We start from the raw sequence: 27458 nt of genomic DNA on the forward strand, positions 1-27458 counted from the left end.
AGGTATTTTCTATTATTTCTTCATACTAAATAATAGCTTTACTTTGTGTGCATGTATGTCTGTGTCCACACATCATAAATTTGCACAGAAAAACCACAACATTACATCTGTTAAAAAGCACAAGAAAATGTGGATTAATTTTTTTTTAAGAAAATTGGTATTTTGTCCATCAAGATTATAAAAAAAATCCACCTATAAGCAGGAATCAAAATGAGCTACTTCCAAACCCCACAGCACACCTGTTCTTAAGTGTCTGTCTCACATTTATGTAGCACTATGTGACTGTACTGCCAAGAATCTGTTTAGAAGCAAAAGATCTCAAATTTTCTGTTGCAAATAAAAAATAAACAAAAAAAAATGCTGAGGAAGTACCAATTCAATGTTTTTCACCTTCCAGCAATATTTTGTCTATGCACCTCCTATCTGAAAAGCCCAGATTCTGCAGTCCCTGTGAACTCATTGCTTGCATGCAAGTAAAGAGGAGGTAGGCTCAGCTTGGTCAGTCCTTTTTGTAACACCTGCAACATATGAAATACATACACACTTGTTTTATGTTGCATAGTGGATTACGTTTCTTGCACTGACAGAGAGTCCCTAGAGAAATTTGGCAAATTACAGAAACTAGCCGCCACATAAGATCTGTCATGCTTCCAAATAAAAGCTTATAAAACAAGCTGATGAGTGTGCAAGTATCAAACCTGCCATGCTTGCAAACACTTTTGCTTCTTTCTTGGCTACAATAATTTGCATTGCTTTTACACAGATATATAGATTGGCCCATAGATTAACTCATTCAAATGAACCTCCCTGGTGCTAACCTTTGTTGGCACAGGTCTTTACAACTCAAGATATAGTCTCAAACTTCCACCACAAAATTTCTTCTAGCCTAGAAGGGTTAACATTTTATTCGAAAAGCCCTACTTTTTTCCGTACATGACATTCTTCTCTTCAATGCTGCTCCTCTCTTTTTGCTGAAAAATATATTCCCTTTTGCTTAAGGAGCCTGAAAGCAAATCTGTGGGCCTTGGGGTTTGGACCTCCACCTGCACTTTTTAGTTACAGTAAGAAATCACGATCTTTATTTTCAGAATGATCCACACCAAACCCCAGCATTTTACCTGTACCAAACCATAAGCGCCCAAATAAAATTTGTCAATCAATAAACAGTTCCATCTATGAGCAGTTTTCACCTTTGGCTCAGAGATGGACAATTGCCTCAGGGCTTTCTATGACAGACAAGGTGAGCTACTACTTGTGACGTGTGTAGGGGTAAGCAGAAATTCACACCCGTACCACAGTCTCATGCAGGCCCACACTGCCCACAGTAGTGGCTGCAATTAATTTAAGATGTCCCAAAGCCTTAAAATACCTAGTTTTCTTTGCAAAGATGTTTACTGCAAAGGTATGGTTGGAGGAACTTGCTGTGATTACAGATGCAACAGACTGATAGCTATTCCTGTGTATAAATTCAGGAACCTGAAAATCAAGAGAGGGCAGTGGTGAAGGAAGTCTTATGATTTAGTGTAGCAAACACAAGTGCCAGACACACAGTGGAAAAATCTGACAGCAAATGTCTTCCAGGGGCAAGACAGTTTTTGAAAATAAGCTATTAAAAAAAAATATGGAGTGGAGAGAAAATACATCAAAGACAAAAAAATTGCTCAGAGACAGTAAACATATTGTTTTAAAATAGAAAATACATATATTCCAGTTTATAAACATACACCGTTTAATACGTTAGGAAAAGAAGCTGGGAATACAAATCAGGTATTTGCAGCTTTCCTAAGACAGCTTAACATGTTTGAAGCTGACAGTTACCTAGAGCAGAGAATTACATGCATTTGCCAAACCATTAATGCACCAGACTTTGCAGAATCCTCTTGTGATCACGTAGGGAAAAAATTATACTTAATTAAGGAAATATCATCTGGTTGTTGGGGCGACACCCAGTCTCCAGACCATAATGCGTTTCATAATAGACGCTGTCAAGTCCATTCATATTCAACTTATTTAGCAGCAGAAGACAACAATGTCTTGCATCAGATGTTGCCATCCTATTAAAAGTAATTTGATTATTTTCAGCCTATAATAGGTATTTGTTGATAAACATCCACTTGGCGACTGGCAAAGGGTACAGCAAATGCATTTTTCATCTTCACCTGTTTGGGTGTCTGATTTGTAAACTGTGTAAAGAAACAGCATGGCATAATGCTACTGAAGGACTAGTTTAGTTGAAAAACCAGGTACAAGAAATTATGATGAGGATTTTGCCACTGTTTTTGCCAAAACAAGGGGGCTGACCTGCCAGTTACTTAGGTCTACCCTGTTGCCTCAGTATGATTAATTTTTTTATAATTCCTGAAAGAAACTGGTTACTATAATGAATTTTAAATTTGGCCAGACGTTATGGACATATCACTTGTCATACAATTCTGTCAACACTATAGTGGCTTTAAAATAAATTAACAGGGTAATTGTTGAGGAATCAATGATACAAAAGAAAATGCAACACTGAAATAAACCCAAGATCAGTTAATTGGCATACAGACCTTAATTTCTCTCCACTTTATTTGAAAGATCTCGCTGTTTTAAAATGCTCTAAACTCTATTGGACACATCTTCAATATAAGAAAGTGAATGTATTTATTTCAGAATATTTTCTAGTTTACCACTTGCAAAGAAAGAAGCTTGACTTTATAAACTACAAACAGTGTACACTCCCTGTATGTCAACAAACTGAAATCACAGGAAGGACACTAAATACAGCCTATTTATTATATTAAGCAAACTATCTTTAAGTATTTGCCAATACCAAAAGGCATCAGCAGAAATGAAGTTTACGTCAGTACAATGACACATGCCACCTTATGTGCCTTGAAGGGTGGGAGAGTGATATCAGAAATAAAGAGTGTATTAGGGGGCTTTATGAACAGAGAGTTCACTAGTTGAGAGATGCACTTGGGGGCCAATGGGAGGAAGGATGAGTTAGTCCCAGCTTTCTAGAATAATGAACTGTATTAAAGTCTTCTGTTTTATTCCAGTGTTCTAATACTGATATTGGACTTAAGGCACAAATAACAGCTGAATAAATAGTTTCTAAAGCTTACAGTAAGCATCTGCTTGTTTGACAGCTTACTTTTTCTTTATTTAGAAAGTTTTAGCAAGTTAAGCATACTTACAAATTCTGCCTTGTAAATACTGGCCAATGTAAAGCCAATAAACATTACAGCAGCAAACTTACTTTTCAAATTTGTTTACAGACATATTGTGCAGACATATAAGCACCAGGTCATTCCATTTGAAAAGTTATTACCGTACTACCAAGTAAATGTCTTAATGTTATTGAGAACATGTTCTTTCTTGAGGTTTCATTAAACTGAGTGAAAGGATGATTTTCCTTATACTTATCAGACAAGACATGTCTATCAGGAATTCTTTTGCTTTCTCCCTACCCGTCAGTTTATAAGTGCTTTGGCTGTATGCTGGCTTGATATATTCAATCCATGTAACAGTGTTTTTGCCCTGTCAAGAACAGTCATCGCTAACAAAAGCATCCTCACAATGCTCACATAAGGTTTAGCATCCCAGAAGGCAAGAAGAAAACACAGAGGTTGTGATTTGCCCGGAACATAACCACCAGACCATATATTAATAGAACAAACTTTCTCCTGTCCTTCCCACTACCAGATTTCACAAAAAAATATCCAAAGGTCTTTTCATTCTATGTCAAAATAAGCAGATTCCAAAACACTTACACTATCAGTGAAAACAAATCTGTATTTCCCGCACAGAACTCATGATCTTAGTGACACTGAGCTGAGTGGTGTAGCTGATACTCTAGAGCAGGGGTGTCAAACTAATTTTCACCAGAGGCCACATCAGCCTCACAGTTGCCTTCAAAGGGCCGAATGCAATTTTGGGACTGTATAAATGTATCCTACTCCTAAATTTTCACTTCCCTGACTTACTGGGTTCAAACAAAGCTTTCAAAAAGGATGCCATATTTGCATCCTCAATATTATCTTTTACATATATATATAAATACATACATACATATACGATTAAGATTGCATCTGGGAAGACAAATTATACTGCCATTTCTATTACACTCAGGTCATATTTTTTTTGATGTTTGAAACTCTCAATCCAGGATTTAGCACGACAAAAGTAACTAAAAGCAAGAGTGACAGGTTTTTAAACTTCTTATTTATGTGCAACATTTAATAAACATTGAGTGAGAGCTTCCGTTACTGGCTGAGAACACTTATTTTAATCAGGGAAACATGCTGGAAATACGAGAAAAATGCCTCACAGAAAGACTTGCCGTCAGTTTGTGCATGGATGTAGAGAACCAGAGCAGGTTGGTGTCATGAGAGCACGTATCGTGTATTTAATGTGGTAGGAACTCAGCTCCCCCTGGGTCTCAAGCCTTCTGGGCAAGGTGAGGCAGGCCTGCCTGTCCGTGTGTCTCCATGAAGTCATGACAACAGACATCTGATGAGACCAAAATACTGCGCTGCTTTTCTTTTCTTTGATTTCTGCTTTTCTAGTGAGATTTAGTACACAGGTCATTTGCCAGGCGCAGAGAGTAGCTAACTGGGTTTGGGGAGGAAATATCTGTGACATTTCTCCAACGTGCACTTTTAGCCACATCATTACAGTGGCCAGTGACAGGCCAGCAGCTGTGATCTGTAGCAGATGTGCTGTGTTTCATTTCCTGCCCGAAACCATGGGGGACTCGCGCTGTGCGAGCTGCAATCTACCGGCTGTGCTGGAAGATTCACTCATTTGAAGGACAAACACTGACACTGGCAGACATGAGAAATACTGAGGAACTGGTTACCAACAAGAGGAAAAACATCACAAAAGCAGGCAGGTAGTATAAACCTATGTATCCATCAGAGGTAAGATGAGAAAATGACATCCTATGCAACCACAACCAGGAAAAATCAGCATGGCTGTGCATGGTGTTAGCTCCATAGCACTAGAAGGACCTAGCCACAATCAGTCTTAGATGGAAATATCTGAAGTGTCTTCAACTTTTAGAAAAGTGAGGTGGTATCGCTGAATGAAGCACCAAGTAGGTATATTGAGATGTCAGAGTGGCAGACAGCAGAGTGCTCCTCTGTGAGATCCCTAATTTTCAGAAGTACAGCAGGAAGAATGGTCAAAGGATGGGTAGATATCAGGATGTCTCTCTGTAACTCCAAGATCAGAAAGGTTCTTATGAGCCAGAATTTACTACTGGTGATCAATACAAATGAGGATGCTTCACATAGTTGCTCATGATCTGCATGGTGGTCCTGGCAATGCTGAGCCAAAGGTAGCTCTTCAGCAGTTCAGAAGTAACTGCCAGGTTAGGCCTAAATCTAAGTTGCACTCTCAGAGCCACGCTGAGGCAGGGGCTGCCATGTAATCCAGGTATCCACTTGCATGGGATCGGGAGAGAGCCACCTTGAAATGCAGACGCTGATATTGCAGCACTGCTCTCAAATTTAGCTACAAACCCAACATCCGTCCTCCATGAGAGTACACTGTGGAGCACTGTCATCTGCTGCCTATGTCTAAATTGCTTTTTGTGTGGCTCCTGCAGAAAGGAAGGTTAAAGGCATGGGGGTTGGAAAAATTATGTCCTTTCTCTGCCCAACCCATTTTCTGAATTTAAATAATTTAAAGTTCTGGAAGGCTGATGAGGGGCAGTAATAGCCACATAATCTTCTTGGTAATCCTCCTGTCCTATCTATTAGGGTGCTGGGAATGAAACCCTGAGTGGATAAGAATGTATTTCTCAAGATAAGCTTCCGTTCAATAATAGATTTTAGACTTGAGGTTGATAGACGGGGAAGTTCTGTATTAAGCCATGGTTCATGTTATGTATCAATTCAGTTCTAGATCACACTGGTTCACTCTGATCTTGAAATCTAGAAATGTCTCCTTATTAGGGAGGACAAATACAGAAATTTGTTTTACTGTCATGTTCTGGTAGATTTGTAGTCTGTTAGGTTAAACGAAGCCCTTTCTCACACAGCAACAGAAAGAAAACTATTCCAGCCCTGTCTTTCGTCTCATTAAAAACCACAAGTTTTTAGAGCCTAAACACCCCGCCCCAGATCCTAAATCACATTTCATTTTCTGGTCTTACAAGGCCCCAGGGGAAACTATGGGTGAAATTCACTCCATTCTGTACTGGGATTTGTCCTTTGACTGGTTAAAGCTGGTTGCCTGACAGTGCCAGTGTTGTGACAGACCTCAAAACTAAGACTGAGGTGCGAATTTTCAATAGTGCCTTCTCTATCTTGTATTCCATCATTAAAAGTAAGGTGAGCCAATGCCTCACTTGTGCCTTTACAAAATTTAACTATGTTTTTTCTGACTCTAACCAGACCAATTGCTGCTTGGACTCAAGTCTGTACAAGTCAACTGCCACCAACATGTGGCTTTTGCTGCACCTGGACAACTCCATCATCCTTGGACAGTGCCCTCAGTGACACATGTGCAGTTTTCCATTGCCTTCAACAAGTGATAAAATAGACACAATCTAGAGAAACTGTGGCTGCAAAAATGATGTTACCTAAATATTCCATCACTGATACATGAGACCAAAATAAGCCAGTAAAGCCAACAGCAACAAGAAGGTAATTCGAAGGTAACCACATTTAAGTCAGTGAGGTACAACTAATGCAAATGAAATCAAACTCAGACCCTCAGTTTTGTGACAATAGTCAGAAAATAGGAGTCTACAGAGGGCGAACACATTCTATAACTAAAAATGTGGTATTTTAAGTTCTTGTTTGCTTTAAGGTGAAACCTGCAAAATCATCCTGTGTATTACAATAATGCTTGCCACTTATAAGTGTCCCTTCTACCAAAGACCTCTATGTGCTTTACAAACTGTGTGATACAGAGAGGACTCAGGAGCTGGTCTGTTATCAGTGTTCTGGGATGGGTCTGGGATCTACATCTGAACCTCCCCAAGTCTCATGAGTGTTCAGATTGAGGTACAGTCCGGTCATCACCATTAGAGGCCCGAAGAGGACAGGTGGTTTTGATCACACAATCCAGTCCAAATTAATCAAGAAAAGGGAACATTTTACCTTTTGATTCATGATGAGTAGATTTGAAGTAAATAATAGAAAACAGCTAGCTTGTCTACTTCACTCCATACTGCACTGTCTTTCAAAAGAAGATGAAAATATTGAGGAAAAACACTTTAAAATTGACCCTTGTGTGTAAAACTTTATTGTGCAAGTAGACCAGCAAGTCTAAAAAGTAGATGTGAAAAGTTAAAAAAGTGTAGGTTTTGGCTAATGTTAAGCTAAAAAGAAAAAAAAAAAATTTGATCCAGCAAGGATTATTTATTTTCTTTAAATATATCTGTACTAATTAAGAATGACTAAATTGATATATTTTCCCTTTTTTTTTTGTCCAGATAAAGTCACTTTTGGGCTGAGATCTTCCTTATAAAATTTCAGCCTGGAGTACATTTTTACAGCTGAATTATTATCCTTAAAATATGAGTTCATACTGGAAATGCTGGCAGCCCTTTTAACTATTGTATAGGAGTGAGCACAGCTGTAACATGTTAAATATGTTGAAAGTACATGGGGGGAACAGAGTGGCTCAGAGGACTGGTAATAGAATAGGGAGTCTCAATGCTGGGTCACTGGGTTCGGTCATTGCTGGGACTGAAAGTCATTATCAGGCTACAGCTGTTCAGTTATGTCCAGGCAGCAGCTACCCACAGAGAAACTCTCACAAAACAACATTACTGTAACTGGTGATGTCCCAAGGATTGAAAGAGGTGGGGGGATGCATCCCCAGAGCTGCATCCCTGCAGGATAGCTCCAAGATAAAGAGTAGCAACAGCACGGAGGGGAAAGGTTTGAATGGTCACTGCCCTGCATGCTGCCGGGTCTACAGAGGGTCTACACGAGCCTATCGCTACCACATCTTTGCAGGGAACCCTATTTTATCAAAAAGTTGTTAACCACAAAGACTGATCCTGAAAGAGCTGCTTTTCCACATTAGTGAATGGACCACATCCATCCCACCATACTACCAGTTTCAGAGGAATTCTGATGATACTGGTTAAATGAAGGCACAAAGCAGATGACAAAGTACTTTTTCAGCTCCCCAGTTACAGTAGTGCCTGAAATAACCAAATACTTCAGCATTACCTCTCTTTATGCTGATAGCTTGTAACCTCTTGCTATTTACATCAAATTTTAACCAATTTCAACCTACCTCAAAACAGCAGTCAATATTTGCATAAGCAGATGAATGCAGAAAGTTCTGCATTTCTCAGGATCAGGCTGCCTGCTCTAGTACAGTGTTTTGTCATAAACCAAAGCAGCCAAAAAAGTAGCCAAAGTAATGTGGGCAAATGAAGTCCAGATTTGCTGCTTCAGTTTTGTAATGTGAATGGATTTATTAGAATAAATGAGGTAAGACTCTCTGGTTCACATTTATCCATACACGCTGCAGTAATTACTATGAAAAACTTTGATTTATTACAGCTTTTTGGTGTACCACCATCTCCTAGCAGTCACTGTGTACAAGCCCATGGCAATGCACAGCAGTTAGATCCTGACATACAGCAAAGATATTCTTTACTCCTTTACAGTTTTGTGTCCTCTCCGCAGCCTGATTAGCAGAATTTTAGGCTGAAGTAAAAAATGTTTCTCTGAGCTGCTATCCTGAATATCTTTCAGTTATTTGACTATTATAGAGGTGCTCAGTTTTCCCTGGGGAAAAAAATCTGTATGTCTGCTTTATTTTCTTCGGCATCTAGAGATCAAGCTACCATTGTGGTCAACACTAACTTCAGAGGTCCTATGGATGAGCCAAGACAGAGCAGTCCAGGAAGTGTCAAGGTCTTTTTCTAAACTGTACTCTTACCCAATCAAAGGCAATTCTTCAGGTTACAAGGCAGCCAACTAGAAACCGCCTGCTACCAGGTACTGCTGTGAAAATTTCTCAGACAATGTAAAGCACCTTGCTCTGTGGGCAGGGAAGAATAAGTTGGTAGTCTGCTACTGCGGTGAATGTACCAAAGTCTTCGACCCAAATCGGATGATCAGCCTTCTGGGCGGTACAGACTGGGCAGCTGAGTCTGTCATGAGTTTAGGGAGATGCCTTTTATTAATATATGAAGGCAAGAAGATCTCTACGCTTTGGAGGAATAAACCACAGTATAAGCTAGGGGAAAAAAAAAACAGAAAAAAAGCCAGCTGGATGGTATACATATATCACTGAGAGGAACAGTAAACTATTTGGAAGAAACACTTTGAGGGAGAATAAGACACCCTGTGAATTCAGGTCACACTTGGCACATAATTGTGACCAAAAGAATGAAAAAATTGGACCTGTCAAAATGCAATGTTTCCACCATTTTTCAAAATGACATGTCACTTCAGAATTTATCTAAATTTGAAGGGGAAAAAAACCTTAAAATTAGTTCAATAACCCAAAAATGAAAACAGAAAGACTACAGATATTTTGTCTTTGTTCTTCTTCTCACCCTCTCCCCACTCCCTAAATTCTCTCCTGGAGTGGAGTCAAAACAACATTTTCACAACTTTTTCCATGTCACTACCCTCTCCCTCTGCACATTTTCACTTCAAGACAAGTTTCAGAGTTATTATTTGATCCTGCCCACAAAGCCAGATTTCATTATTCACAGAGTACTATATATGTAATAGTCTTGTCAGTCCTAGCCAGAGGCAAAGGGTAGCCTCAGAGGAAAAGGAAACAAGAAACAGCCAAAGGAAGATAAATAAGAATGAGATGATAAGCAAATAGGTAAGACTCCCATCTTTTCTTGAGAGCTGTGTGGATAGAAAAAAGAGAGATCTAATTAATTCCAGAGTGACGGGGACTCAAGGGCTGGACTCTGTGCACTGCATGCTTGTGAATCTTCATTCCATGTGAACCGTCTTCCTCCCCAAACCAAACAAACCCTTGTTTTGTCTTTGACATCAAAAGGCACAACATAACTAACAACAGATGTTCCAATAAACTCCAGTAGAGACCGGGCTCTTGGCAGCCCTATTTCTGTTCCGCAGTGGCTTTTCCAGGCACACAGAAAAACCATTTGTGGGACTGAAAAGTACATGAAATGGTTTTCTGCTAGTATTTCTTGTGGTATTTTCTGGTACTATTTCTACTATCGAGGAACTACAGCAACATGAAAGACCCTGTTTTGTGATGTTTCAGCCCTGTGTCACTGCAAATGATTATAAATGCAGGGAAGTAACGCAGAAACGCACAAGCTTGAAGCATAGAATCAGAACTAGATGAGGACAAATTTTTAGCGGAAGCTGTTTGCAATTTCAATGGTTAAAACCTCCATAATACAGCAATCTCAGTAAACATACAGGACTTAGTTCAGAGAATTCGAAAAATTTGGCCTGAGATTGTGGCCCCACTGAAATCAATTAGGGTTTTGTCACCAACTTGAATGCTACCAGGATTTCACATTGTTTTAATCCTCAGAGACAGACATCAAACTGTACATTACTATGCAGGTATCCAATAGACTTTTATACCACAGGCAGATTGTCATTAATTAATTATCCCAAGCAGAGATGATTTTGCTCTTGTTTGCAGATTCAGACTGTAATTCAATTAATTCAATGATTTACTTTTTTTTTCAACAACCGAATTTTGAATTTTGTGTTATTTTTCTGTTCAGCACTACTTGCCATACAGGTAGCCTATGTCTGCCCGCAGACTTGTTTAATCAAGAAACAAAACTTTATTTTATGACAAGACAATCATCTTGTCTAGAAGCTGAAGTAATTAATAAAGATAAGGACAACCAACCTGGGAAAAGGAAGGCAGCAAGTCTAATAACAACTTCCAGTATGAAACCATCTAATAAATACTTGTTATGCGCACTGAGAACAATCCTTAGGCTGAAATGTTGCCATAAATTATTCATACAGAAGTTTTGGACAGTAAACAAATTTATGAAGATAATGATCTTTTTGCAATTCATGAACAAAAGTGGGGGGAGGGGTCAATCCCCAAAATAAATTGCAATGTATAAATCCAGCAGCTGTAGGCATGAAGTACTGATGCAGAGATTTGCTGTAGAAATTGTATAATAATCCTTCTGTATTTTCTCTTTCCAGAAAGACAGCTTTGAAGAGCAACTGCATAGCCAAATAATTTAGCATATACTCATTTGCTGTTCTTGACCGCAACACTAATCACAAGTCAGGAATCAAAGCCTTTGGACTATAATGGGTGAATCAAATCAGAACTGTGCAGAGCATTAGCCCTGATCTGCTTAAAACTAACAGCAAGCAAGCATGAAACCTTTGTCAATACAGACCACAAGGGGTTGTTGCAAGTTTGGGAAACATTGATGTACATTTTTGTTTGATGTACCGAACTGTTCTTCCCCAATTGAGGAACCATACTGAGTGACTAGGTGGTTTAAAAAGCTGAATGAATTTCACAATGGCAAAGTTTACTTCCAGTACATTTATTTAATGGCTGAGGCAACTGATGAAAGGGAAATAAAAATCTGATGAGGAGAAAAAAAAAATTAGACTAGCATCTAGACTCCCCCAGGACAATTTCTTTCCTTTGTATCCTCTGTACTGACAGACAACATATTTGCTTTCTAGCTAATTATCAACAAGACGAAAATTTTACATCTTTGATGTGTATGAGATCAAAGAATATTAGGAAATAAAAGTAAGATTAACATAATTGTCTTGTACAGCTATAATAAACTATGACTACGTATACAATCAGTAAACTTGCTCATCAGGAAACCATAAACTAGAATCAATTGAACTAAACAAGAATCTTGTTTAACTTTGCTTCCTCAGCAGCTTCTCACCTTTCCTGACACCCACTACTGGATCACAGATGCAGAGTCAGGAAAGATGCCCTCTCCCGATGGCCCATCTGACACCCTGAGACCCACAGGATCTCCTGCTTCATTTGTTGAGCCTTTAAAAAAAAATGTAGCTGCCTTGTGCAGACACAGCAGGTCATCAGCAGCAAAAGAACTAAAGGATCTCCAGGTCCAAAATCACATTACCCTACTGCCTACTTGATCTAAAGGATGAATTTCTATTTCTTTTACTACTGTTGTCTACCTTATGTGCACACACAGAGCAGTGGTAGTGCTTCGGTAGTGCAGCCTTTTCCTACGATGCAGATAGGATACGGTTGTCATCTATTAAATCTGTGTTCTAGTTAGTATGTTCACTTTAAAAACAAACAAACAAACAAAAACAACAAAGAAAAAAGATGAACTGGTGCTTTGGTATATACCTGCATCTAATTCATCCTTACCATGGCTAAAATACTGTGTTAGGGGAATTGTATTTTGTTTAAACCCTCTACAAGAACAATACCGTACTGTAACAACCAATAAACATCTGGCTTTGATTGATCTGCCTTCAGTCTTTATACACATAGCGTGTTTGTTTACTCCAGAAATATCCGGTATTCCTACTTCCTCATCAGCTCAACAGTGAGAAAAAAATCCAAGGGCAGCCAAAAGTAACTGCCTCGTAAGAGTAAAATGGGGTAGAAACATTTGGATCACTTCTGCTCATTAAGGTGACGTGAAAGGTCTACTTCTGGCTAGGAGCTGTGAGCTACTCCTCGGAGCAAACCCATTTCAAAGGTTTTATTTGTTATCAGGTGGCAGTGACAATGAAAAACGTCTATTGCACTTTGAGACAGCTGGTAATAAAGCAGTGTAGGGAACGACTGACAGAATAACAGTTATTGTACCAGTGTAGCTTCTAAGTTTTTACAGTCACTCAGTTGGAATAATACCATTGTATTAGAAGTGGTTTAGGATATAAAAAACATTTGATAAACAAGGGCTCTTTCCCTCCCCATTGCTGTATCAGGAATCAGAGTAACAAAATTTGGGAAAAGCAGGCTTTTTGCTTGATTGAATTTAGATATTTTTACTGTGTAGTTTTGCTTTAGTTCACACAAGGGCAAGCCTGAAAATGTTGCCTTGCTGACAACTGCCTCATTCAGCACCCTTGCAAGCAGCTCCCAACAAATCGCAGTCTTCAAAGGCACATTGTTTTTGTTTGTTCTCATTGTAACAGATGTTTTGTATCATGTACTTCAACGAACTAATTCATCTGCAGAGGACCGCCTACTCTGGCTGGTGTGCATCCAGCTGTGGAAATAGCTCAAGTGTCATCTGCGGCCACTTCCATTCCATTCTTCTGATCTCACAGGATCTCAGTGACCGCATCCAAGCCCATAAAAAATAAACAGACCTGAGAACATCCTTTTAAAAAATTTCCAGCGGAGGAGTAATGCTACTCCAGGCAGGAAGCCTTTCTGGAAAGAATGTAACTGATGCTGGAGGACGATTCACTCAGCTCTGGAAATCTCCTCCAAAACATGCTGCTTTTATCGTATGAACTACCCAGTCAATATTAAGAGTCGCTGGAGCAATGTCATGTGTGATTTTGATGGAGCGGAGAGCTTCTGCCTAACTCAATGCCATATCAATTAGCCTGAGCACCAGGCAATCAATCACCACTTCTTCTCTGAATGTACTGAGCTCCCATTAGGAGCTGCATATACCGTGAGGCTAGTTCATCTCAACACACTGGGCACTTTTATACACTGTGGGTCTACCGTAATATATTTCTAAAGTAGAAACAAAATCAATCTGAATTGCTCTGGAGTGGAAGAATATCCCATTAACAGCTGTGCGCCAAGATTAAAATGTATCAGTGGATAAAAAATAGTCTGCGTCTGTAAGAAGTCAATTACTACTTTCTTGAGAGTGACCAAATAAAACATCCAATACTAATAAAGAATAGACTTTCTGAAAATGCCTTTAAAATCAGCTGGGAGCACTTCATCACAAGTCAAAACATGCCTGGGATGGTATAACCATTCCTTGATTAGCTTCCTTAGAAGAAGGTGCAACAAGTTGCCTTCTGAATTTGTTGAGAAGTTGATTGCAGTTTCCCACAGGAAATAAGTAGTTCCTGATAAGATGCTGATCAGACACTTCAATATCAGATCCACTGGGTTTGTTAATTACTTTCAAACCACTTAGTCAAGTCACCCATTAAGAGGAAATTATTCAATTGCAGATCCACTGAACTGAGAAACTAGGTGACCAAAACTCCTTGTGGAGCTTGAATTATCCACCTGTATAAGAGGGCTCACAATATGTCAAACCAAGTAGTTAATTTTGGTTTTGAGAAGCAACTATGACTGTATTTAATTAGACAGCTAGGCAGGATTTTTAATACTGTACAACACCAATTACTGGAATATTTCAGAAACATTTTGGAAGCCTTTGAAAACTTTCAGGAGAATTAGAGTCTTATATCAATCATCAGAACTGATTCATTGCTTTTAGAAAGTTGCATTCCAAGTCCCTTAACTCTGCAGAGAAAATGTTAAAATTTGCTGGCAGCTGTCCCATATTTTAGAGATGATGACTCATCTTTTCATTTCTGATCAGGTATACTCGCGATAAGCTTGCTATTTGGGTATCCCTACAGGTCAGCTGCTTCAAGGTCTAAGCAGATCACCACAGAAGCCAGAACAGCTCACTGCAGCTCATGACATTTACCATCATCCCTAAGTCAGAGGTTGGCAAAACGGACTCACAGCGAAGTTAAACATTTTCACATTAGTGTGCACTGACTTCACAGTGACTAATTAACAGATGAGATTTAGGGTAAAAATGGGTGCCTGTCAGAAGACCTTTTCAGGACTTCTAAGTTCTTGTCTACCACACACTCTAACCCTCTGATAATTCTGCTGTTGCTTGGCTTGGGCTCCCACTTTGGAGCATGTCATAATGATAGATAGCATTCTGTGAAATAGAGAAAATACTTCTCAGAGGGAAACTACCACATTTGAGCAAAACTATTGTCCTTTAGAACACATAACATCCAAAAGTGATGCCTGTGACGTGCCTAGAACTTATACTGGATATTGGAATTATTAACTTCAAAGAGTTCCATCACTTGTCTTTATCCACAAGAATTTAACTAGCACAAAAGTGTTAACATAGCCTTTTCTTCTGTGAGAAGAAGAATAAAGATGGTATAATACCCAGTTACATGTTGTCCCAGCTTGGACAAAAAGGTGAAAGGAAAGAGCAAGGTACAGTCTCATACTTCATTTGACACAACAGCACTCATGGCATGCTCCTACTTACTCCTTTACTTATCTGTTAAACAAAACGATGAAAAGAGGCTCAGAGAGGATTCAAGCACATTGGCATATTTGGGAGGAAGCAGATAACATCACAAACAAATCATGACTTGTCACCATAGCTCACACTTAAAGCCATGAGCCGTACCATTGATTTTTAATGGGAAGACAGATTTGAATGGCATATAAAACTCCAGGAAGAACGACAAATCAACACAGCTGAACATCCAGTGCCCATGTGAGGAAGTTCTCTTAGATTATGGTAACCTAAACTTCTCAAGTTCTATTGCAAAATCTTTACAATGAGCTCAGCTGGCTTACAGCAAATACACCTCCAATATTTTTTTTTTTTTCTGAATGGATGCCAGTTGTATATATCAATCTATTTATATTATCCCTGTGGAAACATCTGTGGCTACTATCCAGCGATGTACAAAGCCCAGAGCAAAATGTTTCTTGGTGTTCTAGCCAAAGCTGAACTTTGTCACCGAAGGATAAATGGTCAGGGTTTACTACCTTGGAAAGTGGAGGCAAAACTAGTATGGAGGGTCTGGGACCTACTCCAGGAAAGTCACACCTGCCTGTAACATGAACAGCAGCATGGACTGAGTGTAGGTTTCCTGTTGTGAGTTCAAATCTGAGCACTGAGCCTGAATTCTCTCTTGGTAGCAGCAACAGCACCAAGAGTACCTTTTCAAGATCATTTTCACTCCCCATCACCCTGCCCTAAGCCACTGCTTAAAATTGGCTCGAAGGTCACCTCCTGTTAAAGTCAACGTGCCCAAGGTGTTGAACACCTATGAAGATTTAGGCTGAAATCTTATAAAATTGGATATCAAGTGGAGGCTGAAGGTGTGAACTGCATATTATGGTCTATAGAAGGTAGTATGAAAACAGGGGGGAATTGCACAAGTCTTTCCCTTCATATTCTTGTTTCTCCTGTGCTATTCCCAGGAGAAGATGCAGCCTGTTGCAGCTTCAGCTGTCGTGATGAGTGGCTTTACTTGCTGAACTTGGAGTGGGAGTTAGCGAGGGAGCTAATACAGCTTTGCTACTTCCACAGCCACAAATCAGGGAGAAACAGCGCTGCACCTGCCTGTCTATCAGAAACACTCAAACTGTTCCTGACAAATGTCCACCCCCTCCTCTCCCTGAAGGAAGACCTGTGACAGGCACCAGGAAACACTCATTGCATCAAACACTTCATCCTCATTTAAAATAAGCACACTTAGAGCAATTCTCTCCTTTCCACAGAAATGACATGCCCTGCCAGCAGGAAGAAGTGTCAGTGATGTAGTGCGTACAACCATGCTTCTCCCAAAACACTGCTGGTGCTCCTGGCCCACTGGAAACCAGGGTGAGCCAGGAGCAGTTGCAGCAGTGTGGACGGACCAGCTTTACAATGGCAGGTCTCTCCCCCCACCTGCCAACAGAAAACATGCCTCTAGCCTCAACCCCGTCGGATGTGGGACATCCGCAAATGTGACACCCACCTTCTTGGCTAGAGGTAGGCGATAGACTAGTAATTTCCAAAGCTGCAAGCAGGAGGTTTTCTTATTGATCACACTGAAGAGGAAGTCTATCAAGCTGAGAGCTGACACAGACTCACATCCTGTGTGGATTGGGCAAAGAGAAAGTGCATAATGGTTTACAGATTGCTGTACTGGAAAAGTACAAAGGCTGTTTGAAAGCTGGTTGTCTGCTCTGTGAGTCATACACAACCCTCTTGTCCCACCATGGAGATGAGTAGCGGGGTGTCAACCCCATGACCCTCAGCTTGGAGCTGAAGAAATCATCCAAGTTATTCTGGACTGAGCCCTGGATGAGGACTCTGCACATGTTTTTTCTCTCTCAGTTATACAGCTTTTTAGGAGGCAGAAGTAGACATTTGATAACAAGAAACCCAGTTTTCTTCCTGCTTTGGGTTGTATGTCTGGTGTGTGGTGTGTAAAGGTAACCTCCACTCAACTGTTTGCTCTGAAAAGCACAGCGGTGAAAGGTTGCACTTGGGATTCGGGATGGATGTTAGAGACAGAGGCTCTCCTGGACAACCTGGCCTGCAGTGCCTTTACAAAACCTCCCAGGTAACTTATTTAAAAGGCATGGAGTGGGAAGGATGCTCAGCAGACATCTTTTAACTAGGTGTGCTCCAAGCTGTAGTCAGTAATAAGAAATAACAAATTGCGTTTAAACCACAGCTGGAAGAAGCAAAATTTCTATCCCTAATTTCCACTTTCCTTTAAACAACAGACCATTTGATAAGAAAGCCTATCCTGCTGGAAGTGCATCTCTCTTTGGCAGGTAGTTCAAAAAATAATCATTCAGTGGTTACACTAAATGACAACTCTGCACTTCTTAAAAATTCTTCAGACTCTGTTCATCTGTTACTGTGTTACACAACTCATTCTTCATCAATCCACTATGAAACAGTCAAAGAATGTTCTATGTTTATACTATTATATTTCACTATTTGTTTTTGCAATCATTAAGAAAGAGGTTAAAACCATGCTCTCAACAATGTCGCAGATACCACTGATTCATAACAAGAAGTTATTCACGCTGCTGAATACATGGACTTAGAATGGCTTCATTCCTAATTTACACCAGCCTGAGAGCAAAACAAGGCCACGATGTTACAAGCTAAAAACTGTAATTAAGCAATCACTCCACTTCAGCAGGACAGAAGTCAGTCTAGGGAAGATACACAATTTGACCTAGATTTGCCTCTGTACTGCAAAGCTAGGTCAATATAACATTCTTTATAAAGACATTTGAACTGAAAAGAAAGCATTTTATCTAGTAGAGTAAAAAATGAATGGCAAACATTGGTAGACTTGACTACATTCAATAATAAGCTATTACTTATGATATCTTGGATGTTTCTAATTTCCAGGTTGTCAAATCACAGTGTACATTTATACATTAATATAAAAAAAAACCTGTTCACACCATGTCTGCAAAAATAATTTTAAAATAATTATGTTATTAAGATGCTTCATCAGTTACAGTCGAGGAGGTGTTAATTAGTCAGCTACTTACTCAGACACCTCAATAAGTATATCAGAAATGAACACAGAAGGGAAAAGAAACAAAAAAAGGACAAAAAAAAGCGCTACATCTAGAGGGCAAGAAGCAAGATTTGCTAAAAGTCTATCTGAGACTTTGCAAATGATATACAAATATTAACAAAAGGTTTCTCATATAGATAAATGAAAAACAAGGACAGAACCCAGAGCTGGGCTCCCCAGGCAGTGAGGATGGGGTACACATTAAAGGCACCTCACAAGTAGCCCAAACAGAATAAGGACACTGTCTTGCTATTCCACATGAGCCATCAGACAGCGGAGGCAGCTTTTTGAAGAAGGAGACTTCAGGCAAAGCAATGAATACAGTCAAAGGAGATGAAAAACCCAGAGAAGCCACTGAACTCCTAGTGTGGATGCAAATGAAAAGAGGACCCAGTACTGGATCATCTCTGCTGCAGAGCAATGGGAGAGCTGACACACATAAGGACAGGTTCAGTGGCCAGCACTAAAGGATGTTAATGAAGACAGAACACAGATAAAGCAAAGATAAAGCTAGATAACCTCATTTTTTAAATAAAATTACCTACTTTCTAGACAAAGGACATGCAGCAGATCTAAGCTCTCTCAAGGTCAATAATGTATTTCGGGCAGTGCTACACCAGAAATTACTAAATTTTGGGGATGATAAAGAATTAACTAAAGACAAAAAGACAATAGGTTGTGGTGAAAGACAAGTTATGCCGCTTCAGTGGGAGGGTCACTAAAATCTCCATGTTTTTAATAATGCCCTTGAATAGCAAGATTTGGGGAAATTACAAAGTTTTGAGGCAATGTCAGTAAAGTGGCAGACTGAAATATCATATAAGAAGGACTGCATTAAACTGAGCAAGGTGCAAATTCATTAAGACAATTATGGCTAATATGAGGTTTCCTTTAACACAGAGGAGCAATTGCTGGAAACCGGGAAGAAGGAGAAAAACCTAGGTATATCAGTGAATTATAAGATGACTGCATTACCAAGGTCATATGCACAAGGGGAAAAAAAGGTGTTATTTTACAACGCAGTGAAGTACTCTCAGCAAAGAGAAGGAAGTATTAATGCTATTGTAGAAAAGGTGGGAATACTCTGAGCATTAGCTGGCCCAGAAAAATGAATTCAAAGTGGAACAGATCCACAAAAGGGTCATTGTGGCATCCAGAGGTACAAAATCCCAGTGTTATTCAAAAGGCATTGTGATGTTGACATAGTATAGATAGCATAGAAAATGAAGATGCAGGTAAGATTTTTGTCTATAAGTTATTACGGTGAACATCCAGAAGGGGTTAGAGTTACTAAAAGTAGGGGTGAATGTTTGACCAAGAACAGATGGATGTAAAGTGACTAGGAGTACCTTTAGGTTGGAAATTAAAAATACAGTACTAAGCCTCAGAGCAAAGGTGTTCTGAATCAAGCTTCCTGACGGGATTAGCAAGAGGCAAAAAGTCAAACTACTTAATCAGGTTTTGGAAGGGATTATATAGCATGGTTTCTGGATGCAGCAGGAATCCTGAGTCTTATAAACTGGTCACTAAGTCCTTAGACTACATTATTATAATTTTTACACAACTCCTGCACGAGACAAATCATGATGTAATCACAAGTAATATATAGATTAGCTAGTCTCCCCTACTTATGTAAATTGGTCCTTGAATACACTTGCATAACTTAATGGTAATTTACGGAACTGCTTTTGTTCTAAGGATTAGGAAGGTGCCAGAATCTCCTTCTTCAATTTATTGCTGCGACCGTGATTTTCTTCTCATTCGGTTTCACACCTATGTAATTCAATTTTCTTAACCAAAGTTAACTCTTGACTTATGCTGGTAAAAATCAGATCCAGCATTTCTCCTTGTAGCTAGGATGGGCTTATTTTAATATTTAACAGGAAAATCCTAAACATTAATAGTATCATTGTGAGGCTGTGTTTAGAGGCATCCGTCAAGATAGGCCATTGTTCCACCAGACTTTTCACGAACATCTAGTGAAAGCTATTTAGTGTTGACAGTTTTATAATCAAAACAGATGAGATTAAAAAAAAAAAAAAAAAAAAAAGACAAATGGGAAACTGAGGCTTAGAAGAAAGATGTCTTCTCCAAGGTCACACAACAGATCAGTGGCAGAAGAAAAAGTATCTGTCACTAAGTGCTCTAAGTCTATGCGCATCCTCTGAAACCAGTGCAAGGAAAGGCAAGCTCGGGTCAAAAAGGAGCTTGAACAACGTTGAATATAGCTATATTTTACATTTATAGCTGAACAAGTATGCATGACTTCCATTTGGAATTTTCTTCCAGTAACAGTTGAATCCTCTGCAACAAAAATCGGTATGAAAACCATATTTTTAAAAATAGTAATACAATAATTAACTCCACAGTTTACACCTTGATTCTTACATGTACCTTCCCTCCTCAGTTGTATATAAAAGAATATTTTATCAATAGCATAAAACCTGACTTGATCCTTCACTAGCAGGAATTCACATTTACACTTTTGGCAGGCTGTGCCAGTCTTTATAACTCTTATTTTGGGGTCATTACAGTTACAGTGCTGCCCCATGATCACTCTAGTTGTGTAACACTGCTGCTCCTCCATACCACTCTTCTGGGTACACAGGGTTGTTCCCTTCTCCAAAAAGGCCTAGTGCCTCAACTGTAACAGAAACACTGATTTTCCGCAGTGCAGGGATGCAGTTTGGGAAGCCGAAAGGAGATCCAGGTCCCTTTCCGCTGGAGAACTGTCCTGCAGCAACAACCTCTATCCTTAACTGCACTACAGAAACAAGAACCACAGCTCTGTCATGGGAAAGGGACCCCCCGCTGTGTGCAGCAGGCACCCACAGTAGATCATTCCCAGCCTTGTCACCAACTAGTGTGAAACCTCTGTGCTCCCAGAGCACAGAGATTATTCAAAGCTTTTTGCTGCCTGTGGCAGATGAGAATTGTTGCCTTTCCTTTCCACACTCCCAGGACTTGCACGTTCGGCAATTGTCCTATACCACCAGCTGTGTTGCAAGAGGGCTTGTGTCCCGCTTAATACCTGCATATCATCTTATTTAAGCCAGCGTAGCAGAGGTCTTACTGCAGATGCTGGATAATATTATCATCAATTGCAAGACGATGGACATCATTACCAGGCAAAAAATAAGAGATGGTCCAGGACGGAGGATAAATTTGAGAAGATTGTAATATATATGCATCCCATGCCTCTCTAGTTCACAGCACACATATGCATGTGTAACCATAATGCAATACATAGGGCAAAAATATTTGATGGTGAGCTAAACTGAGAAGTCATCTGACAAATTTATATCACATGTTTACCTAATTCACCACTTTGCTGAGCCCATTACTTTCTGCATACTCATTAATCCAACTCTTGGCCTATAATTAATGCCATGTGCTTGCACAGTCCATCGCTCTCTCCTGATCCCATCACATTCTGCCTGCTTATTAATCTACGACCTGGACAATAACTGACTTGACCAGTGCTAAACAAATGAGGAATTTTTGGTCAAAATGGCAAACACGATATATGAACTGTACAGTCTGTGTTCAGGTTTTTGACTTGGTGTAAATTTAAAACTTGATGTAAACGCAAATCTACATGCAACCAGAAATGTTACATATATTAGATGAAATAAATAAAATACTAGTGATTTTCAGTCTCAGTTGATGTACGTGAAGTTGGAAAAGTTAAAACAGACTGCAGGCTTTGTACGAAATTAGAGATTGATTTTTTTTTAAAATGCACTACATTCTTCCACAGAAGGTACTCTAATGTCTATTGATTAATAACTATCTCTTAAAAAAACCAGCTCCCTTTGATAAAACTTACTGCTTTTAAACAGCTGTTGTGTTAAGATTTTTCTTGACAATGAAGGCTGATGATAAAGGTTGCATCTCTTCTGTTAAAAATAAATCAATATTCCATAACTTCAACCAGAATTTCCTGGCTTCAGAGTCTCTGGGGTACCTTTCAAATTTAGTGTCGGCCTCCTCCTTTTCCAAATACATTTTCCATTTACTTTATAGATTTGTATAAAATACACAAAATATGTTTTTTCCACTAATGTAAACGTATTTTAGAAAAATCTTAGACTGATGGTTTACCCATTTAGTATTCATACGATCTGTAGAATATTTGAAAGAAGAGAGAATTTTACTAGAACTGTTAAGCCTTTTCAGGATAAGACAGCAAAGCACAAGTTCCTCATATGCAAGAGTTTGTCTACTGGAAATGCTTGTGGTTCTCCCAGCCATGTTTTCTAAATGAATCCATATGTGCTGTGTCTTACTGACATCACAAAAAATGTCCAGTTTCACTAGGGGACTCTAGCAAAGTGTCTGAAGAGGTTGTAAATCTAACTTGGATATGTATGTCTCTTTCTGCCATTCATATTGTTTCTTATTAATTTCTACAACAGCAGAACAAATGACTACAGCAATACTTTGATACAATTCCAGAAGAGCTGTATAATCAAATGTACAAACCCCTACACTTGAGTATGGAATATAATTTGGGTGAATTGCTCACACCTATTTCCCTTTAGAGGTGTGAGTTGGTTGAGCTCTTCTGTCCCAGGTACTCTCCTTAACATGACAGCACCTGACACTAAAGAGGGTTGGTAAGTGTGTGCTCAGCTGAGGCTGAAATAACCAATTTAGTAGTACCGAGACAACTGGTATCTACAGTGGGTGCTGGGTGAGAGGCAGGCAGAAATGACCTCATGCAAGCCTGCCTGTCCCAAAGGAACATTGCCAATTACTGTCTTGATTATCAGAGTTATAGAATTGGCAGTCCTTGATTTTCTGCCTCGGGAAACACTGGAATTAAAATTGTTCAGCAGAACTTTGGCATTGGTATTTGGTTAGTTATTTCAACCTCTAAACTCTTTAGCCTTAAAAGTTCAAGTAAGTTCATGTTCAAAGGATCTCTTAAAAACACATCGCTAAAAGTTAAAAGACTAGCTGGAGATTCCAATTTCTAAGGATTATTTCCTGTTTACTTTTCATACCAGCCAGCCAAACTCTCACATTTCATCTTGGAGACAGGACTCAACTGTCTGCAGAGGACAAACCTTGTTCCCTTGCACTCGACCAGGCAAATGCAAGATGGAGTCCTGGCTCTATTTGCTAAAAAGGTAGAGCAACAATCAAGACGCAGAGAAAGGCGTTTTGGGAGAGGAACACTGAACAGAGCACAAGGAACTTCTTTGTTCAGGAGTGGAGGAATCAAAACACTGAAACTGCTGTGGTATTTTGGGCATTATCCAAAACAACAGAGCTGCTAGTGAGAAAATGAAAACTGATATATTTCAGTTGGACAGTTTGTACTTTTTATGCTACATTCATGCATGACAATCAAAAGGCAAGAATCTGGAGTCCTTACTCAGCCTCGCTTCTCACCAAAGCAGAGGTTTTACACTTCTCATGAAATAAGAAACATTTTTGTTGTTGCTTTTAAAGACAGACAGATTCCATTCAGCCACGGGCCACAGGAAGAAAGACAGAAAAAAATAATAAAGGCATTTGTTAAGACATTGACCTTTCTAAAAGGGCTATAAGGGCTTGAGAAACATCCAGAAGATAAGTCCTCTGCAAAGCACTTTATCATGATCAATAGCAGGTTTTTCCATATGCTGCGCTGCTTGCACCCTTCATGCTGCCACTGGCATATTCCTCCTGCAGCTATTATGCAGAAACTCTTCCAGACTGACAAGAACATCTATTTGTGCATACACATGGATTACTTACAGCCACACGGTTTTACTTGCAACTTAAAATAGGGTAAAAAGAGGGTAAAACCAGTGTGCACATACATGTGCACATAGAGTATTTCTGTTAGTTCACTAAAAAAAAGAATTTAAAAACTGCCATTAGAGAGGAAGAGTACATATATTATTTGTAATAAACACTGAATCAAAAAAATTTTACACAACTGTCATCATTAATAAAAATGAAGATTATCCATATGCGAGTTGACTTTAAACAACATGTTTTTCAAAGTTTTCCCTGAACCATTAGACAGCCTTCAGGGGCTACAGGAAAAACACACTAATATGGCAAATGTTATAAATCCCTAGAATAACTCTTATCCCATTTATGTTTTGATTCTGTCATCACTATCCATCTACCCTTACCATGAGGCAGTAATGAAATAGAAGACTTGTTTCAAGTAGGGATGAGCAAGCACTGTACTTCGAAAACTACAGTTAACTGAATGGAGCCCATACTGCCATCAGTGCATTAAACGTTATGTCAATATAAGTCCAAACCCACACTGCTATAACTCTTCTGGAGCTTGTCTTCTAGTACAACTAGTGAGAGGGACCAGGGCAAAGGAACAAAACTCGCAAATTTGAGGCATTCTTACTCGGATACAGTGCAGTCAATATGGCCAAAAAGTGTTGAAGGCTCCATTTACAAAGGGTACATTTCTCAGAAGTGTCTGACTCACACATGAGCCTCAAGGTGAATTTTTCATCATGTTCAAACTTGTTTTCCAAAACCCTGAAGGCTGTGCAACCACAAAGATGTGGGAGGTTTTAATGTGTGACCCTACTATACCAGTAGAAGAATATTTTAAGACTATTTATTCTGAAATTGCAATGCTACCTCAACCTATTTGATAGCAATTTTCCATGGCTCTTAGTATAAGGCCAGCAAAAATCACTGATAATAAAAAATACAAACCCTTTTAAAATTGTATTTGCAGTTGCTCGTTGGCATCAACCTATGACACCGAGGTTAAAAGTGACAGGGAAAATCATGAGTAAATTATGATATACCTGCAGAGTCCTTGACTGCCCATCTGACTTTCCTTCATTAGGAAAAAAAAAATTCTGACTGTTTTTTTCTCACAGAATGTCATTTTCGCTGTTATTTGCTTTTAAGGAGATTCCGAAAGTAAGAAAACAAACAACACTGAGCAACAGAAAGCATTATATGCAAATATTTTCCAGTTAATATATGTGTTATTGCTGCCTACTAGGGTCAGAGGGTTATCTGGTTGTAGTCTAAAGGCTACTGAAGGAATTGGAGATACCTTTCAATACAGTGGGGTTTTTTTAATCAACCAAGTAAATGCATACAGAATGCACCCGTGCACACATCAGGAAAATGTGGCTGAAATCAGTATGTAAAGGGAAATCAAGGAGCAACATCTCTGGCATGCCAAGCTACTGCAAGGGCTATCACTGAAGACAGCACATGGCAGGCAGGGGGCAAAGGAGATGAGCTGGGCAGGCGGAGCAGAGGCAGGCACAGGGTGGTAGCGCCGTGCTGCACAGCTCTCCCCTCCCAAAACTGTCCTGGCCGTGCACAGCATGCTGAATGAAAAACCTCCTTTGTCTCCTCTACAGCACGGTCCTGCCTATTTTTCGGTCATAAGGGACACAACGTGTGTTAAATTATACATAAATATCAAGTAGGACTTTGTCGGAAATGAAAAGCTAATCATCCAGTAACGTGATTTAGGGGATACTTATAATCAAAACAAAGAATTAACCATCAGCATTTGAGCAATTCAAACTGTGCTTTCTGTAAGAGTTCATCCCTGCTCACAAAGTATAATAGAGGCTTAACAAAATATTCTCCTTCCTGGGGCAAGGGGAATGTAATATTTATCTGCGCTGGTTTCCAGTGGGACATCACATACCACAATCAATCATCTCATAAAATATTATGAAGTAAAGCAGTGGCAATTTAGATAATAACATGGCAAACTAAGTTACAAGAAGAAACAAAAACTAATCAAATTAGAAAGTTCCCAGTTTCATAAGCTCACAGAGATAGTAAGACTCGTGTCTTAAATACAGCCAACTTTATTGGAATCTTTCCTTCATTTTTTTTAAAGCTATGGAGGTGCCTAGAATAGAGTCTATAGTTAGGCCTGAAACTACAGCAAACTTACAATAGACACAGATTCTTTATTTTCTTTCAAAACAGGTCATTAATTCTGATGCCTCTTGAGTCCTTTGTGTAGTAATTCTCTGACAACTTGTCAGACATTTCTAATAAAGAATTCATCTCTGAATGAAACCTGGGGAATGGTAGTTCTGCCTTTTCGCTTTTATACTTCTCCAGTACTAAATGCCTCGTGTCCATTTATTTAAAAACATAATCTTGGGAAACTCGTGGGAAAAATCTTTCAGTGAAGAGACTGGAATGGCTACAGACAACACATGGAGGTAACTCACAATGGCAATGACACTGGAACTGAAATGTTGTACCACTTATACTCTGTTCCTCTGCTTTTCCACCCATGAGCACACATCCTTTCATTGACACAACTGTCTGGCTGGCAGCGAATGCAAATTTAACTCAGCGTATTGAGGGAGCCACTCACTATAAAAGTTATTTTTCGCTTTACAGCCTTTTACCAAAGGGTAAATACATCCAATTACCACACCAAAAATACCTCTTCTAGTACTGCACAAAAATGTTTTGCTGAACACTGTCAAATAAAACTCAAACACAGATATACACAAAAAATGGTATTGTTAAAATGCTTAGGTTTTCCTTTTAGAGAGGAAGTCTTTCTGCAAGGAGCAGAGACTCTTGCTTCAGCAAGTCTGATAACTCATCACATATGCACATCTAAGATTTCTTGTGATCTGCAATTAAATCCAAATATGAGAATACAGGATTGATTTTAACTGTGAGTTAGTTTGATATCACTTGTCTCCCTACAAGAAGCACAGCAGTAGCACTTCTCCAATGAGATGGAAACTTCCACCCATTCTAGAGAGGTGCAGCATCGCAATGGTGGGAATTGGGCTTCCAGAACACAGTCACTCCCACACTATGGTCATCGCCCAGTGTGAGAAAACTGAAGAACTTGTCCTCAAAGAGTTGAGGGATGTAGAAGGGGCCTTCGAATCAGCATGAGAGTCCTGTGCTATTAAATGGGGATGTAGTGTAATTATATCCATGTTGTTGTATAGCTAACTCTCACTACAGGTTACTGTAGTATGAAGTCAAAATACTTGAACACAGATGTGAATAACAAACAATTCTAAACTATACGCCTGTTGTTAGATAGGCCAAAAGACCTGGCCATGAGGCCTACTAGAAAGTTTAAATATTAGACTAATAAGAGATGAGATGTCTAGCAGGAATTAACTTTCAATTGTAGAACAAAAACTATTCCAGAATTGAGAATTCAACCATGGACAGGTGACTGACAGTTGATTGAGTACCCAGTGATTATTG

At 39.3% G+C, this 27458-nt stretch overlaps 1 protein-coding gene across 9 annotated transcripts in view; it reads right to left on the minus strand.

The window, feature by feature from the left end:
- The window catches only part of RBMS3 (RNA binding motif single stranded interacting protein 3), a 718223-nt gene that overhangs the window by 39959 nt on the left and 650806 nt on the right, over positions 1-27458 (minus strand). The gene's annotated exons all lie outside the window — the stretch shown is intronic.

This window comes from Patagioenas fasciata, chromosome 2 (assembly GCF_037038585.1).
Source record: "Patagioenas fasciata isolate bPatFas1 chromosome 2, bPatFas1.hap1, whole genome shotgun sequence".
In the NCBI taxonomy this organism is placed as follows: Eukaryota; Metazoa; Chordata; class Aves; order Columbiformes; family Columbidae; genus Patagioenas; species Patagioenas fasciata.